The sequence below is a fragment of the Lissotriton vulgaris genome, unplaced genomic scaffold, assembly GCF_964263255.1.
Source record: "Lissotriton vulgaris unplaced genomic scaffold, aLisVul1.2 SCAFFOLD_1037, whole genome shotgun sequence".
NCBI lineage: Eukaryota > Metazoa > Chordata > Amphibia > Caudata > Salamandridae > Lissotriton > Lissotriton vulgaris.
In genome coordinates this window covers 630575-648525 of record NW_028242123.1, presented here as the reverse complement: position 1 = coordinate 648525, position 17951 = coordinate 630575, and the positions used below count along the sequence as shown (strand labels likewise).

The 17951-nt window shown below is 44.6% G+C and overlaps 1 long non-coding RNA gene across 1 annotated transcript in view; it reads left to right on the top strand.

The window, feature by feature from the left end:
- The window catches only part of LOC147669060 (uncharacterized), a 64840-nt gene extending 47657 nt beyond the window's left edge, over positions 1-17183 (top strand). Inside the window, exon 3 of the long non-coding RNA XR_015303747.1 lies at positions 16681-17183. This is a non-coding gene — a long non-coding RNA (uncharacterized LOC147669060). The remainder of the gene's footprint in view (positions 1-16680) is intronic.
- Positions 17184-17951: the final 768 nt, after the last annotated feature.

The window sequence follows — 17951 nt, the reverse complement described above, 5'->3', positions numbered from 1 at the left end:
GCACGCGCGTGTAAATGGATCAGGTCACACGCGCTTCCTGTCTCCCATGGCTCCTTGTAAGCAGACACGCACGCACACACACACACACACACATACAGACCCCCCCGCCGCCGCGCATACACACACTCACACACATACACACATAGAGAACCCCCCTACCCCCCCGCCCCGCCGCGCATACATACAAGCACGCACACAAACACACACAAAAATAGAGAACCCCCAACCCCCCTGCAGCCGCGCATACACACACACGCACGCACGCACATACACACACACACACACACACACATACATACTGAACCCCCCGGCGCTTACACACACATATCCCCTACCTCGGTTCGGCGTGTCTTCTCATCACAGCTTGCACAGGGACAGCCAACGTGCGCGCGGAGGGCGACTGCGTCTCCTGCGCTACAACCGTGGTTTCGGTTTTGCGGCCTAACCTTGCCATTGGCTGTACTGCCGCCAACCGGCACTTGTTCTCAGGTCCAAATGGCCCTGTTGTAGACAAACCCTGGGAAGCGGACAACGAGAATATATAATATTGTGCTATCTATATAGCGCTTACAGCCACAAACCTTATCTCGGATACACTGTAAAAACCCTTTCTAACACCTCATTCCTATGGTACACATTTAACGAAAGTCTGTGATTGCAGAGCGGTCATAGATGTCAGCAGCAGGAGGATAACTCACGGAACTATCTTTCAGATGTATTTGTGAAGGATGATCCATGCCAGGCTTTGGGGCCAGTTTTGCATCCTCCATGCACTACCTCTCCACGAAGGATCCGGTAATTTAAGAGGCACGCGCAGACGATGGGGGCGTGCAGGCGGAGTCCTCGGGGACGGGCAGGTGATGAGTGAGTTGCCTCCTTACAGAAAGTGGCATGGGCTTGGATTTGGTTTCTAGGGACGCATCAGCAGTAGACGGTGACTCACGCGCCCCCAGTCGGCGCGGTGACACCCTCGCCTCTCACCTGCCGCCGATTGCGTGCCTCAGTCTTTGCCAGGAGTGTAGTGCATACTACTGCAGGCAGATGCCTAATAATTATTTTATTAAATTGGCAATGTTTATACATATTTAAAAATTGTAGTTACATGACCGGGGCTGCTGGCGCAGGATGCCGGGGCCGGTAAGCTGGCGGGAACCTCCAAGCTGGGCACCCTTGCTCACCCCATTAGGATAGTTCGTTTCATCCTGCTGCTGGTCTGACTGCGAGAGCAGGTTTTGGGGCTGAGTTCTATGTAGTTCTTCCCTAAAAATGTCAACAAACAGTTGTGTCGCCTCATCTTCACTTCGAGCATCTGGCGACAAGCAGAGGTTGGGCGTGCACAACATAATAAGGTAGGGGGTGGGCTTAGACTGTGACATCACACGCCGAAAGGGAGGACGATTTCTGCTATTATAAAGGGTCCTGCATGCTACTACATTTGTATCACTGATCAAATGCAGATGGACATTACCGTCATTATCCCACCTCACAAAGTGATATTAGCTGCCAAGTGGGTAAATGCATTGGGTGGCCCCCTAATGCCAGTCCTGTTCTTTTGGGCAGCAGCGTATTTCATTCTGGGTCTTGTAGTTTCACATTTAACTTTGCAAGTTTGGGATTTAACATCGGGTTTTTCAAGAACACTACTACTGGCTATTGTTTTGTTTGTTTCACTGTGTTTGTGCTGCTCTGCCCGTCTGCGCCCAGTCCGTTCTGTGACAGATATAGGGATCGAAAGTATAGTGGCCCGACCCATCGACATACTCGTTTCTCTATGCAATCTGCTCGATCCACTATTATCTGGTCTCAACCTCTCCCTTGGATCACAGCACACCCTCTAGTGTTCCTTCCCTTGTCCTCTCTTCTGCTGAACCTCAAACCTCCAGAGGGAAGCAGGTCCTCTCCTTTGTTCTCGCCCCTCGTCTCAGCCTCCATCTTTAACGTTACTGTCCCTCTTCTTATGGTGCTGTTCGGACACCCTCGCTGTTACTCCTTCCTTGGAACTAGTTACAAAGCAAAATGCACTTGTCAGGTGTGAAAATGCAGCACGAGTAAAAGTGTGAGGGGACAAAGAAACAAAAAGCCTGAAATGCTCAGGAGTAATTGAAATTAGGTCAGAATAATTGTGCAGCTACAGAATAAGATGCTCATTTAGATTCCAATGAAAACAAGCATTGAAATAGGTCTCGCATTGTGACAAGTCTGAGCTATTGACATTGTAAATAACAATGCCTTTTATTTATGTTTTTTAAAAAATTTAAATTAAATAAAAGGCATTTTTATTTGCAATGTCAATAGCTCAAACTCACGTCAATGCGAAACCTATTGCATTGTAAATGCTTGTATAAATTTGTCTCAGATTTATTCATTGATTGTGTGTCATTTAGTGCCACTGTGTGTGTACAATGCTTAGAGCGGCAGACCTTGATGCAGAACGCTGGCCAGGGACCAGGGTTCGATTCCCGCCTCGGCGGGTTTCGGGCTTAAATTCCTCTGACCGGATATTCTCGCCTCAGTGCCGATTCTAAGCATGGGTCCCACGCTGCAACTCTGGGCAATAGCTTGCTTAGTCTCCACAAAGGCCCCCTGATACACAAGGGATGCCTGGTTTCACCATGGGATGCCCAGGAGTGGACACCCCACAAGGAAAAGCCAGGAGGGGTTCCTTTGTGGTAGGAGTACAAGCGCCGGGATGCCTCCGGGTCACTGTTCGCGCTATACAAATACGCCACATTTGCATTTACATTTACAACAAATGCTTAAAACTACCCTCGTATACGTTTACCTGCTTCCCCACACTACCACAAAAGAGCATTAGTATTATCTACTTGAGCCTCTGTAAAGCCTTTGGGGATCCACTGGACTCTCTGCTCACTCTACCTCTTTTTGGTATAGTTTATAGAGAGCCAGCTTCCTACACTGGTGGCGCTGCGGTAGGGTACACAACTCACTCTACCTCTTTTTGGTATAGTAGATAGAGAGCCAGCTTCCTTCACTGGGGGCGCAGCGGTAGGGTACACAACACACTCTACCTCTTTTTGGTATAGTATATAGAGAGCCAGCTTCCTACACTGGTGTCGCAGCAGTAGGGTACACGACACACTCTACCTCTTTTTGGTATAGTATATAGAGAGCCAGCTTCTTACACTGGTGGCGCAGCGGTAGGGTACACGACACACTCTACCTCTTTTTGGTATAGTATATAAAGAGCCAGCTTCCTACACTGGTGGCGCAGCGGTAGGGTACACGGCTTTGCGTTTGCTGGTCCACTCTTTTTGGTATAGACCTAGTGAGAGCCAGCTCCACACGCTCAAGTACTCACACACACTCAGACATAGACAGACAGACACAGACACACACACTCTCTCTCTCTCTCTCTCTCTCACGCACATTCTCACACATACCCACCCTACCTCACATCAGAAACATATATTTAACTTCTAAATGACACCTTCAACTAGGACCATTAGTAAACAGGTTCATGCAGAATTGAAAAGATCCTACTTGTAAGGATATCTGTGCAGTCATCCCCATGACAGGAAAGAAGAAATGCAAATGAATGAATAAAATGCTTTAGGAGGCTGAGCACTCTTAAATTAAGAAATGAATGAAAGATACACCAGGAATAGAGAGAAACAGAAAAAGAAATAAGAGAGAAAAAAAGAGTAAAATAAAGATAATAAAAACAAGGGACATAGAAAATACGAAAGAAAGAAATGAGGCTCCCCTATATTATATTCAGTGGTGCTTGTAATACAGCGGCCAAGATATCCGTCACGTTTGTGTCTGAGTAACCCGGCCAGCGAACTCTAAATCAGGCTCTTGACACTTTGCATTGTTGCTGCTGTTAACTGTGCACCATTACTTCCTCAGAAGTCACGGGCAAGAGACACGTGGTCGCCTGTAACATAATTTTTATAATTACAAGGGTGTGACAACACCACATAACACCGCATAAACAACACGTGCAGATTAAACCGCAGGATTCAAATAAACCCACACACACACGCAGACCGTGAGATTAAACCTGTGCTAAACACACAAGCCTCAATAACAGGTAGATAATACAAAGTCTGATGGACATAAAGAAGCAGACCTAGAGATACATGCATAGCACAGACAAGATAAAGGTCTTGATTTAGAGTTTGATGAGCAGGGTCCTCCTTCACAAGCGGTGGAGTATCCTGTCCAACAAACGGATGGTCTGCCTGTAAATATATCGGACGGCCCTTCCTCTCTAGATCAGGCTGTTTGATGTATTTTTCTCTTATTCAGGACCACCAGGGAATACCTGGCAGTCGTGATGAGAATTTGTTTTTAAATGAATCACACTTCCTGGGAGTAAATTAATCAAGGAGACAGTTCCAGGGGTGTGAGAGTGATTAGTTATTGCTTTTTAAAAACAAACTCCAGCTTTGGAAGCTTGTTCTTGAAAATAACAAAAGTTGTTGAATGGCCGCCTGAAACATCCCCAAGGGATCCAGAGAATTGTAGATCAACTACCTATAGATGGTTGAGAGTGCTTTTTCGGTCAGGGGATTAGTTAGCAGCTGGGGATGAATCAGGCAACTTCTCCCCTTCCCAGATGTGACCTTGCAGAGCGTGACCCACCTGCAAATGTCAGAACCGTTTTTAGTCACCTAATTCATACTTTTGTTGTAGGATTGTGAAGGCCACAAGTGCCTGTCCTCTCCACACATCGCCCGGCCGCTCTAAGCTAATCAATCCCCATTTTGTGAAGCCCTGTAATCCTCCCACTGCACTTAAGAGATCACCACCATACAGTGGAATAATTTCAGTCAGCTTACCTTCTCAGCCTAAACACTTGGTAGCCTCTCTCCACACCCTTACCACTGTTTAGGTATGAGTAGGTAGGGTGCACTCATACTTTCTTCGATACAGCACCAGGGTGGGGTAACCTCTCTTGCCCATGGTCAATCTATCTACCGGGTTAGTAGGATCCTCACGGTCCACAAACACCCAGTTGTTGACAGCCATCAGCTGCGTGGCCCAGTAATACTTGTGAATGCTTCGGACGCCATTCCACCTTAATAAATTCCCCTCTGCACCTTACTCAGCGTGAAGTGCCACCACCCCACAACAGGAGCCAAAGTTCTCGGTCTACCCTTTGAAAGAAAATGTTTGGTGGGATCTTGAAGGACATTTTTTTTCACGATGTACAGGAGACCCTGGAGGGTCATCACTTTAAATAGGACCACCCGGTCAAGTAAGGAAAGCGGGAGCGCCCACAAGTGTGGGGTGTCCCAGCAAAGTTGGTCTAATTTCGGAAGTATGCTTCTGCCTGTGACTCTCTTGTAATAAACACGCCCAAATATTTAAAGCCATGTAGTGCCTCCCGAACTGTGCACCTAGAGTGCAGCCGCAGGGTCCCTGTCTCCAGCAGGAATAATCCTGAATAATCTCTAAATATGTGAAAAATGTGTAGGATTTGTTCACTCGAGAAGGCTGATTACTTGTCCTACAGCAAAACATCAGCGTAGAGGGAGATTCTCTCATCCCACTCCTGATCAACTGGAATACCCCATAGGAGAGGTCCTGGCGAATCCACGCACGTGAGAAGAACATAGGAGACAAGTAACATCCCTGTCTGACGGCAAAAACTCGGGAGGATGTTTTATTGACGCACATGCGCACTAGAGGGTCCACATACAAGAGCTTGACAGCAGCGCCACTGGTTCAGCAAAGGAATCCCCTGTTGGATGTGGTATGCCATTAAGGTGCCGGAGATATAAGCGCGTTCCCTGGTGTGGCATGAATCCCGATTGATCAGGATGAACCACTGTTGCAATTACTGTCTGCAGGCATATCTCCAGGACGTACGCAAGGACCTTAGTCTCAAAATTAAGCGGGAGAGAGGTCTATAAGACCCACACTCAGTTGCTGCTTTGTCCTTTTTTGGGATGACCACCACCTCAGACATTCTTTGGTCCTCTGGGAGACACCCTTATTTTCAGGCAGTCTGAAACCTCCCTGATTTTATCCTTCATGCTTTTATATAAATCTATGGGGAGATCATTAGGCCCCGTCGCGTGCCCTGTTTGCAAGGTTCCTATTGTCTTATTTATTTAGTCTACTGTCAGGTCTTGGTCTAGTGCGTCTCGGTCCTCATTTGTTAGCATTGTCAGGGTCAGGTCTTTCAGGAATTCTCTCCCAGTACTTCCGCCCCCTTGTTGTCAGTGTCCTGGATTGAATTCATCCTATAGCACGCAAGCTGATTCAACAGGCCGCCCGTTCTCCCTAAAATCGAAGTCTGCTCATACAAGCTTTGAACGTCTTGTCTTTTCAAATATCACGGATCAACCCTTGGGGGTAGCATGAAGTCCACAACCGGACCAACAAGTTGCACCTCCACCAGCGAATGGTCTGAGATTCCCCCTGCTATGTGCGTAGCGGCTCTAAAATCATCTTTATGGACAGTCTGGGTGAAAAGATAGTGCAGGCATGCCAGACTACCATGTGCTGCAGACAGGTGCGTCCGGTTCTGATCCCCTCTTCCCCTCTAGGGGCATTTAGGAGTATCATGAATATAGTATAGGGTCAGTTCTGTCACTCCAGACGCCCCAATGTGTGTATGCTCTGTCGTAAATGTCTTACTCTTTCACAGGATGAGTCAGTCTTGTCTGGGCCTCTTTCCTGTTTCCGGACACTTGAATGACACGCCCGAAGACTCGAGAGAGCAAAGGCCCACTAGCAGGCTTTTGTGGAGCGCTTTTGTCCTGGGTATAGTGCTGCATTCAGTAGGGCACCCACTCTGTCTTTTCTTTGCAGTTGCCTGAAGATCAGCAGTCCCAAGGTAGCAGTCACACCTGGCCTGTCTGTAAGTGCAGCCCCCTCTGGAGGCCCGACCATCAGCAATTGAGCCCACATTGTGGGCGGCTGGACCACAGGCGTAAGCTCAGACAGGGTGTTCGACACTGGAGTAGTTGTAGTCCCTCATGGGCCTCTGACACAGAGTAGTCAGAAATTCAGCAGCTAAAAGCCCTACAGAGGCTCTCCAGGAAGTCAGTAGATTCAGACTCTGTTGTGTTAGGAATTTGGAAAATGCAACCTTGAACGGGACAGTTGGCAGCACACAATCGTCCAACTGGGCCTCAACAATCATGTTTTCGTAGAGTTTTATTTTCTGCCTTGAACTGTTGGGAGAGTCTTGGTGGGGTGGGGTCCCTCAGACTAGCTGGTCCTGCTGGATGGATTTCCGGCCTGCCCTACAGATAACTGGATGTGTCGGACCTTGCTTCTTTCAGGACAGCCTTGTCCTCCTGCTGGATAGTCAAACTCCCTTCCCTTTCTCACCAGACAGGCAGGCTTCTAGGCAGACTTCTAGGCTCTTCAGGACAGGTACACAGCTTCTCCAATAAGTAATTCAGCCTGCAGGTGATGTCCCCTCAACTTAGATAGACTGTCAGGCTGACACCATCCCTGGTGGCACAGCAGGCACCTGAGTACTTTGTAGAGCACATTATTCCTTGGTAAGAGAGGACTTTGAACTAGGGTATAAAAGAGGGATATATGGTCCCACTTGTATACACAACTGGCAGGCAGATGATGCAGTTTACTCTGTGGCACTCTCACATTGCATTTATGCTACGCACACCAACACCCTAAACATTCACTTGATGTTATTGCAAAGTCTGGGCACAGGTATAGAAATGGAGCATTACATGGGTGTGTCAGTAGAATATTTTAAGCTTGCTCTGCATCCCAAGACCACTCTTACTGGCTTGTTAGTATACCATCCCCCGGGCACGGCTACTTCCTGGCTGGCCCAGCTTTCGGATTACATAGCTTTGGTTCTCCCAGCGTCCAGCAACTTTTTGGTTGTTGGCGATCTCAACATGCATTTGGAGGACCCAAAAAACAGCGTGGCCTGCAATCTTATTGCTGACCTCGCTTCTATGAATCTTATTATACATAATAAGGGCCCCACCCATAGGTGTGGTCACTTTCTTGACCCTATCTTTTCCAATATTCCTCAGTTATATTGTTCCTCAGCTTTACCTGTCCTCTGGTCTGATCATTATTTATTCAAGTTTACCGTTGCTATCACTGTAGTATTGCCTAAATGTATAGCCCCAGCGAGTGTCAGAAAGAGAGACTGGAAAAAGTTAGACATTGTTGCTCTCAACAATGCTCTGGCCGATCACCTGCCCACCAGTCTACCGAACCTGGCTGATATGGAAACCGCGGCCAGTGCCGTGAACTCCTGGCTCCAGAAAGCCATTGACACCTGTCTTCCTCTTGCTCATAAGAAAATGACAATTCACAAAACACCTGCCCCGTGGTATAACGAGACGCTTCAAACTGACAAATCCCGATGTAAAAAATTGGAACGCGTCTGGAGAAGGGACTACTCCCCCTCAGCTGGCCTCATCTATAAAACTGAGTTGAAGCGCTACCACAAAGCCGTGCCTCGACGCGGGCTAACTATGTCAACAGAATTATCTCTGAAGCCGTTAATAAATCTAAAATACTGTTCAGTGTGGTTAAAGACCTCGCTGGTTCTCAGACCACGGCTACCCTTCCCCCTCTATCAAGCAGTAAATGCGATGAACTTGCTCAGTACTTCATCTCTAAAATTGAGAATATTTACCAGGACATTTCTGCCCAAAGAGACAGCAAAACCTCGGTGAACTCGCTTTTTGATACCGGGGAGGTTGTTGACTCGTCTGTGCCGTCCTCTGATTCACTCCAGTCCTTGCCTTATCTCCACCCTTCTACCCTTCTGGAGATCCTGAGCAAAGTTATGTCAGGCTCTCTTCGATTGATCCTTTGCCCGTCCCAATACTGCGCTCTCTGGATTCCCCCCAGCTCTTGACGATCTGTACTTTGCTTAATCACTCGCTCAACACTGCTGTTGTTCCCAGTCCCTGGAAGCACGCAATGGTCTTCCCGCTATTGAAAAAACCTACTGCTGACCCCAACGTTTCCTCTAACTTCCGCCCTATTTCTTTATTTCCTACATTTTCCAAAATCTTAGAGAGGCACATCTACCTGCACCAGCCCCAGTTTGTGGCAACAAATAATTTATTACATCCCTCTCAGTCCGGTTTCCGTCCGGGATTCTCCACCGAGACCACCCTCCTTGGCGTTACAGAAAATCTCCGCCTGCTATTGGATCGAGGTGAAACAGTTGCACTGATATTGCTTGATCTCAGTGCAGCTTTCGATACTGTATCTCACAGTATCTTCCTCAGTTCCCTTGCGGCCACTGGCATCGGTGGAAAAGCCTTGGATTGGCTTATATCTTTCCTGATGGACCGGACCTTTCAAATTTTTTCCCACTCCTCCACTTCTAAAATTTATTCTTCCCCATATGGTGTGCCACAGGGTTCAATACTTGGGGGCATATTATCAAGGGGGTTTATCTCCGCTTTTTTGGCTTTAAAAGCCAGGAAAGCGGAGATAAAATTATCTCCCTATTACCAAGCTGTCGCTAACACCAGTTAGTGACAGCTAATAGGAGATAGCGACCAACTTGGGCCCCGCTTTGCATGTCAGTGATATTTATCACTAATGACATGCAAAGTGGGCGTGCCAAGATGTTAGCGACTGGAAACAGTCCCTAACATCGCTATCTCCTATTACCAATTTTTGTCTCTAAACAAGTTAGAGACAAAAATTATCGCTAGTTGTTGGTAATATGCCCCTTAGTCCTCTCCCTTTTAATCTTTATGTTACCCCCCCCTGGCTCACATTGCACAACATTCCGGCTTGAATGTATTCACTTACGCTGATGACTCTCAAATCGTCTTCTCTTTATACCAAGTTGACCCAACCTCTACCTCCCCCCTGTAAGCAGGTCTCAGCAAAATATCCAGCTGGATGAATCGCAACCTGCTCAAATGAAATGGCGGTAAGACCGAGGTTCTGGTACTTGGGAACAAACCTGACCTCTGGAGCCCGAGACATTTGCCGTCTGCCATAGGTTCCTTACCTTTTCCGTCCAAACATGTGCGTAATCTTGGTGTGACCATCGACAATGGCTTATCCATGAAAGATCAGGCAAACAAAGTGGCAGCCATCTGTTTCACCATTTTGCGGTGGCTGAGAAAAATCTTTTGGATGCTACCATCTAACACCCAGAGATCCGTTGTCGATGCCTTAGTGACCTCCAGGTCGACTACGGCAACGTGCTCTACCTGTGGTCCGCCAGGGCGGTCACGCGACGTCTCCAATTAGTCCAAAACGCCACCGCAGGGCTCCTTTGTGGCTGCCTAAAAACTGATCACATCACAGAACGCTTAAAGGAGCTCCATTGACTCCGATTTGAAAGTCGTGTAAAGTTCAAGGCTTTGAGCTACATGCACAAGATCAAGGCTGGGGTAGCCCTCTTGTACCTTCAGTCCTTAGTCAAACTCTATACCCCCTCTCGCTCTCTCCGTTCCTCTTCTCAATATTTATTCTGCGTACCTAAGTACAGACTTTCCAGAATGGGTGGCAGTTCCTTTGCAAACTTGGGACCAAGACTCTGGAACTCCCTTCCTCTGGACATACGTATGGAGAACTGTCACGCTCGCTTTCGCAGAGCTGTGAAAACCTGGCTCTTTAACCAATAACATCTTACTGGATAGTTCTTGCTGCTTCTGCCTTTTAGCGCCGTGAAACCCTTGCGGGTAGCTGACGCGCTTTATAAACTCAACAAATAAATAAATAGAAAGCCACTCCACTGACCATGATGCAAATATCTCATCCGGCTATTGATCCTTACAACAGGTTGCATTGCCACCACCGCTCTAGCTGTTAAACCCATGACAGTCCTCTGCCCTTAATGAGGGCGCACTTGGTGTGACCCTCCAGGTCACAGGACCGGTCCAAGATCTCTCATAGCCCCTTGTTAGAAGTTGCACAGTACTGGGGTGGCAGAAAAATCTCATGTAATTGTTTTGTGGTAGATTTATCCCAGTAACATGCAGTTAAAAGTTTGACGCCATGGACTGGGAAGTTGCCACGGGGAACAGATTCTTCTGCCTGTCAAACTACATGCCATTCACTATTACATATTGTTTTTCTGCTTTTATTTACCACTTTTTTTAAGCAGGTGGTAGATATAAACATGTGGTTGGTTGGGGGTACATGGGTGAAGCAGGGGAGGGAAGAGGAAAGCATTTTCTAACAGAGGGAAGAATTGTATGTTTCCCCCAGTTAGTAAAAAACCAGCATACGTCTTGGCTGCTTCTGCTGCACCCAGAGTCTTGTGGGTCTTTTCAGTCTAATTTTTCTGTCTGGAAAAAAATTGTGTTAGTCAAGAGGGGGAATCCCTGGAGTCTACTGATCAACCGATGACTACTACCTTTCTTGTTAGAGAAAAAGGTCACACAGTACAATATGTATTTAAGGAATATAAAAACGGGTTTCCACAAAGAAATAGAATCGTTAACAATCTGTTTTTATTAAACAACCAATCAATCAAGCAATAAAAAGCAAAGCAAATTCATACAATTTTACAATACAGAAGTGGAGAAGTGTGGCTCACTGGTTAGAGCAGGCAGACCCTGAAGCAGAGGTCAGACCCGGGACCAGGGTTCTATTCCCGACGCGGCAGGGTCTTGAGCTCAAATGTCCACGGACTCGATAATTCTCGCTTCGGTGCCTGACCTAATCATGGGTTCACACTCTGCAACTCTGGGCATTAAGCTTGCTTAATCTCCACAACGGCCCCCTCGGCGGGTTGCCTGGCTTTCACCTTGGGGATGCCCTGTAGGGGCTATCTCACAGGGAAAAGCCAGGACGGGTTCCCAAGGCAAGCGCTTAGAGACCCCTGGGTTATAAGCGCTATATAAATCCAACATACAATATAATACAATACAATACAATACAGTTTAAAATCCAAGGAAAAATACCTTGGAGGGATAAAAATACAAAACAGTGTTACACAGACACAATAGTGTTATACAGACACAATATTACAATATACGATAAGTAGAGACATATCTAAAACATATTGACAATGGATAGACGACAAACTGAACTACATATAGTCACAAAACCCCTTGTATCAATGTGGCTTCCAGATATCTCTGCCACTGAATGTAACCAGATCCAATGGCCTGAACCAATTCAACTACTATAAAGCTTTAGTGGAAAAGTAAGGTACCCATCTAAAGTTTTACCCGGCCCTGACTGGATTCTTTTAAACAAAAAACAATGCGTCGACGCGTTTCGGTGCTGTACAATTGATTCTGTGGCACCTTCCTCAGGACTTCTCTTGCTGGGGTTTCAAGGAACGGATGGTTACACCGTATCTGTAGGTATATTGGGAGAAATGTACGGAGTCAATTGTCGTACATGATACCTGTTTCTCTTTCTCTTGAATCAGTAAGTATTAGCTTCTCTTATCTCAGATGCATGTTACTGCTTTACTCACTATGGATTAAATCCCAATATCGCCTGACAATTCCTATCTCCTGGTTGTTAGATGGTTACTCAATGAATGCACATTCGATTACTCGTAGTATGTTAAACAGGTACATCAGATAACGCAATTTTGTTTGCATTGTACATTGCTATTACTACAAGACCCTATCACATTTACAGTGAAATTATTCGGCAGCTAGCATAACATTCCCTCCGAGTCGTTTTCAGTGTGGAAAACCTGTTTTTCTTTACTTTAAACTAAGGGGGGATTCTACTGCAAGGGTCCTGAAAAAGGTAGATAAAGTATAGTCTCACCCTCAAATAGTGTAGGAGACATTCCAGAATGGGGTCTGCTTTGTATCACACTTAAATTCTGCAGGCTTTACTGTGGATGTTCCTGTCAAATAATATCCTACTATTAAAGATGGGGTCTCTTACATTTTATCAACTAAACAGATCTATACGTTGTCATAGTTACCTCTCTCCTGACCTAGGAGCTCCTTCTCTTGGGGTGTCTTCCTTTAATATTGTCAGGCGTTTTCACTATTTTCGTATATCTATAGGGGTAATGTACATCGTATATTTACTGTGTCTTGCCTATATGCCTGTGTCTCATCTAAGGCTTCATATTACTATATCTTACCTCTTAGAGTATTAAAACATTCTTTGGACGGGCATAAAATGTCGCCGGTATTTCCAAGAGCTGGATATGTTCTGTTGGACAAAGACAAATACGAAGCAGTCGTTACTACTTATGCTTCAGGTATTTCATGATTTTCTACTGCTAGACTTGTTACTGTACAAGGGCACTACCTCCACTTATTTTATGCTGCTCTCCTGCATTTGCTGCTGTTGTTCACCCTTATTTGTTGGCCCAACAAACATGTAAAGGGCTTGCATTACTGTATGTTACTACTATTATCTGAAGAAATCTGACTGGCTTCCATGGGGTCACATCTTGGTTCTAATTCCCCCACACGAGATCAGTGGTAAGTGATGAAACTACTCCCTCCCCTATAGCGTTTAGCGGTGTAGGGGTTAGGGTGTTGGAGAGTTCACTTTCCTAATTCCCACTACAACCCTTTACTCCTGTGGTTTAAACTAACATCTAGGTAACATCCCTTGGGATAGAACCCCCTCTTTAGGACAAGTGGGCTGGGGAGTCACTTACCAGGATTACGCTGCACAACGCCCGTCCCGTGCGTTCATTTAATTTTCGGATGCTGTGAGGTTACGCACAGCGAGTGTTTATTTAGTTTGCGTAAACGGGCCGCCCTAGCATCCAAGTTGGTTATGGGCGCCATATTGTAATGGTGATTTGAGGACCAGGATGGAACGCACGGGACGCTCCATCCTGGTCCTCAAATCACCATTACAATATGGCGCCCATAACCAACTTGGATGCTAGGGCGGCCCGTTTACGCAAACTAAATAAACACTCGCTGTGCGTAACCTCACAGCATCCGAAAATTAAATGAACGCACGGGACGGGCGTTGTGCTGGTATATATATAAATAATACGTTAGGAGGCCATACGTTATAAACCTCGCTTTGCATCACCACTCAAAGATGGCGCCCACAGGAGCTCCGTTTATTGAAGCGCCTATCCGTCACTCGTTTAGACAGGTGTGAGCACTTTGATAATCAGGAATACATATAAATACAGGCACCACACATCACACACTAGAACGAGTGAGGGAACGAGGCAGAAGCGCGATCACAGCGTAATCCTGGTAAGTGACTCCCCAGCCCACATGTCCTAAAGAGGGGGTTCTATCCCAAGGGATGTTACCTAGATGTTAGTTTAAACCACAGGAGTAAAGGGTTGTAGTGGGAATTAGGAAAGTGAACTCTCCAACACCCTAACCCCTACACCGCTAAACGCTATAGGGGAGGGAGTAGTTTCATCACTTACCACTGATCTCGTGTGGGGGAATTAGAACTAAGATGTGACCCCATGGAAGCCAGTCAGATTTCTTCAGATAATAGTAGTAACATACAGTAATGCAAGCCCTTTACATGTTTGTTGGGCCAACAAATAAGGGTGAACAACAGCAGCAAATGCAGGAGAGCAGCATAAAATAAGTGGAGGTAGTGCCCTTGTACAGTAACAAGTCTAGCAGTAGAAAATCATGAAATACCTGAAGCATAAGTAGTAACGACTGCTTCATATTTGTCTTTGTCCAACCGAACATATCCAGTTCTTGGAAATACCGGCGACATTTTATGCCCGTTCAAAGAATGTTTTAATACTCTAAGAGGTAAGATATAGTAATATGAAGCCTTAGATGAGACACAGGCATATAGGCAAGACACAGTAAATATACGATGTACATTACCCCTATAGATATACGAAAATAGTGAAAACGCCTGACAATATTAAAGGAAGACACCCCAAGAGAAGGAGCTCCTAGGTCAGGAGAGAGGTAACTATGACAACGTATAGATCTGTTTAGTTGATAAAATGTAAGAGACCCCATCTTTAATAGTAGGATAATATTTGACAGGAAACATCCACAGTAAAGCCTGCAGAATTTAAGTGTGATACAAAGCAGACCCCATTCTGGAACGTCTCCTACACTATTTGAGGGTGAGACTATACTTTATCTACCTTTTTCAGGACCCTTGCAGTAGAATCCCCCCTTAGTTTAAAGTAAAGATAAACAGGTTTTCCACACTGAAAACGACTCGGAGGGAATGTTATGCTAGCTGCCTAATAATTTCACTGTAAATGTGATAGGGTCTTGTAGTAATAGCAATGTACAATGCAAACAAAATTGCGTTATCTGATGTACCTGTTTAACATACTACGAGTAATCGAATGTGCATTCATTGAGTAACCATCTAACAACCAGGAGATAGGAATTGTCAGGCGATATTGGGATTTAATCCATAGTGAGTAAAGCAGTAACATGCATCTGAGATAAGAGAAGCTAATACTTACTGATTCAAGAGAAAGAGAAACAGGTATCCTGTACGACAATTGACTCCGTACATTTCTCCCAATATACCTACAGATACGGTATAACCATCCGTTCCTTGAAACCCCAGCAAGAGAAGTCCTGAGGAAGGTGCCACAGAATCAATTGTACAGCACCGAAACGCGTCGACGCATTGTTTGTTGTTTAAAAGAATCCAGTCAGGGCCGGGTAAAACTTTAGATGGGTACCTTACTTTTCCACTAAAGCTTTATAGTAGTTGAATTGGTTCAGGCCATTGGATCTGGTTACATTCAGTGGCAGAGATATCTGGGAGCCACATTGATACAAGGGGTTTTGTGACTATATGTAGTTCAGTTTGTCGTCTATCCATTGTCAATATGTTTTAGATATGTCTCTACTTATCGTATATTGTAATATTGTGTCTGTATAACACTATTGTGTCTGTGTAACACTGTTTTGTATTTAATTTTTATCCCTCCAAGGTATTTTTCCTTGGATTTTAAACTGTATTGTAAAATTGTATAAATTTGCTTTGCTTTTTATTGCTTGATTGATTGGTTTTTTAATAAAAACAGATTGTTAACGATTCTATTTCTTTGTGGAAACCCGTTTTTATATTCCTTAAATACATATTGTACTGTGTGACCTTTTTCTCTAACAAGAAAGGTTAGTAGTCATTGGTTGATCAGTAGACTCCAGGGATTCCCCCTCTTGACTAACTGTCTTCCTACCCTGTTCCCTGGTGAAAGTGGGGTACCCTCTCCTTTTGAAACCTGGAAAAATATTGTGTCCTGTTTTTCTGCACCCGGTAAATCCAGGTGCAGAAAAGCCTAACAACTGATAATCAGGTGGAATAAAATGAACACATGAAAGTACTCCTTAATTTCATTGCCCTTGATTCATACTCTGGACCATAGTTGAGGGATAGGTCTAGGCATAGTCCTCGCAGCACACAATAGATTTGAGTGTGGCAGAGGCCAGAGCTCAAAAGTCAGGATACCAGATGCAAGTAGGTGGTAACTCAGGGCAGAGAAAAATGCCTGTTGTCCGTGGAGGGGAAATTCCCATCCTAGAAATCTACATTAAAATTAATTAATAGTATTCTATTTTAAATATCTTTTTGGTGCCAGTCCATATGACTTTAATGTCTGCTTTTGGGATTCTATGTTACAAGTCCATGAGCTTAATAAAATGTTGGAAATTCTACAAATCCTCACTCCTAGATCCAAGTACTCTCAGGCTACCATTCTACACTCTGCTCAGTCTGAAGAACAGCTCAACACTTTCGAAATTCTGCATTGATATGGCTTGTAAATTATTTTTGGGGATATTTATTTGTAATAACTATTTAATTTTAATACTATAGGTGATTGAAATTACGGACGAAGAAAGCAAGATTAAGCACCAGCCATCTGAATGTTAGTGCCATAAGAAGGTTTATTTTGAAAAACTGAAGGACATGCAGCATTCTAAATTTAAACAATTTCCAAAATCTAGGTGTGGCGAGGAAGTGGGAGCTGAGGAAAGTACTATACCTGTAAGTGAAGTCTCTAATTTTGCATTTCATTAACCCAGAGCAAAATCATATCTGTCCACACAGCATCAGAAATAATGCCAGAAAGACCAATCACAACATCCTCATCTGAAATATTATCAGGAAGACAAATTGCCTCAGCATGACAGAATAACGTTCATCTAAAGCACGCATGATCTAAAGCATCATGTAATTCCAGAGTGGAAGCACACACTGCATAAAAGAAAGATATAACAAAAGGTTTCTTCTACAGACCATCAAAGAAAAGACACTGAAAGAAGACTCCGAAGCTGACACGCTAACAACAAAAAGATTGGAAAATCACCTTTGTTCAACAACCGTTTTTACCAGTTACGCAAATTTGAGACTATCTGCCTCGGGATACAACACCGCGACCCACTCCGCTCACTCTGGCGAAAACCTTAAAAATTCACCAGTCTATTGTGTTCATGACCATCTCAGATTGTTTACTTTTTATTGTGTACTGTTCTGTAATTCTATGTAAATCGCCTCAACATTATCTGTTGTGCAGGAGTGAAATGTAAAACTGTTAAAAATAAAAATTGATTAAATGAGCACTGTTGCGCTATAGCTAATGTAAATAAATCCTCGTCTTCAGAACTACAATCCTTAACCTTACACCAAACATAGAAAGGGTAAAAGGAACTGATGTTCTGCGACTGGTGAGACACAATATTACTGTGCATGTTCTAATGTTCTCAGTTACTGCCACTACGCCAGTGCAAACATGTACTTCTCAGTTTAATCATTAAATATCAGACTAACACCTTATCACTGCATTGCTAAGAACCTATACAAATAGATTTGAGAAAAACTTCAGTCACAAAATAAGTTGCTGCTGGAGAGCTATAACCAAAAGACTGTTATCTGCTAGAAACATTTCAACATGTTTTAAAGGGCTGCATCCAGACATATTTTGCTCAATTCAAGTGTTAAGAAGATTACACACAATTTCTTTTAGAGATAAATGCTGAACATTATCTAAACAAGCCTGACTCTAAAATCGGGTTCACTCTTACCGTGGCATATAAGCAAGAGAACTAAATGTAGAGATATTAACTCTAGGAATAAACCTTATAAAA